We start from the raw sequence: 994 nt of genomic DNA on the forward strand, positions 1-994 counted from the left end.
GATTGGAGGCATCTTTAGAAGATGGTTCCATTCCAACACCTTGATAAGGAGCATAAGAAAAAAAAATATAAAGATATATACAGTATGTAGAAATCTTTTAAAAATCCAAGGGACAAAGAATTATGCATTTTGGAGAGGAATTAGGTACAGTAAGAAGCATAATTATAATTGCAAGACAGGCATATCTAGAGATGGACACATACTCGGGGCTTGTGTAGTGTCTTCAGTTGCAGGTGTAGTATTTTGTTTGAAGACAATACACAAGACCTTGGACATACCCTAATCTGGAAAAGACATAGTGCATGCTAAAATTTGAATAGAATACTATACCCTGGATAACTTCCATTTTCTGGATAAGTTCCATACACTGGACAAGAATGTTGAGCATTTAGAGCATGCTCAACATTGGACCCTACCCTGGACAAGTACCATACTCAACTCTGTATAAGTATAAAATGCAAAATGCTTCTTACAGGTGTCTGTGGGAGTCTCTCATCAAACATAAACAGTTGGTGATGAGTGGCCACAAAGTGCCAAAAGTAGTTGCTAGGATGCTGCTTAGTAACCAAGATGTCTTCACATTGAGTCAGGTGTTTGCTTGGTAACTGGAACAAGTTTGTTTCTTTCAAGTTGTTGGTGTCCTAAGAACAGAAAAAAAGAAGAAAAGATTATAGTATAGGAGATACGTTCCTATTTACAGTTGATTCCTGTGCAGTGGTTGGTGGCAGAGATTCCCTGATGAAGGGCCTAGTGTCCCCAACCAGGGGTCAAAGTTCTGTGTCTAGGACTAGTCTACTTACCATAACATCTATTAGATCCACTTTCTTATGTTCTGTGGAAACCAGAAGACGTGGATGACTGCCAAAGTGACACTGTCTCCAAACAGATCCAGCAAAACCCTCAAACACTGGTGGGATCTGAGGCACAATGCTGAAAAGATAACTCACAAGATTAGTGGTTTACAGTTTCTTAAATTTTTAAAAGTTGTATATAA

General features: G+C 38.5%; 1 long non-coding RNA gene across 1 annotated transcript; it reads right to left on the bottom strand.

Moving 5' to 3' along the window:
- Nucleotides 1–948, bottom strand: LOC117106174. The gene is made up of 3 exons (XR_004445011.1): nucleotides 801–948; nucleotides 474–641; nucleotides 1–39 (listed from the first exon to the last, which is right to left on the bottom strand). It is a non-coding gene; the product is annotated as an uncharacterized LOC117106174 (long non-coding RNA).
- Nucleotides 949–994: the final 46 nt, after the last annotated feature.

Source organism: Anneissia japonica, unplaced genomic scaffold (assembly GCF_011630105.1).
Source record: "Anneissia japonica isolate Jap-2015-1 unplaced genomic scaffold, ASM1163010v1 scaffold116922_len994_cov130, whole genome shotgun sequence".
NCBI lineage: Eukaryota > Metazoa > Echinodermata > Crinoidea > Comatulida > Comatulidae > Anneissia > Anneissia japonica.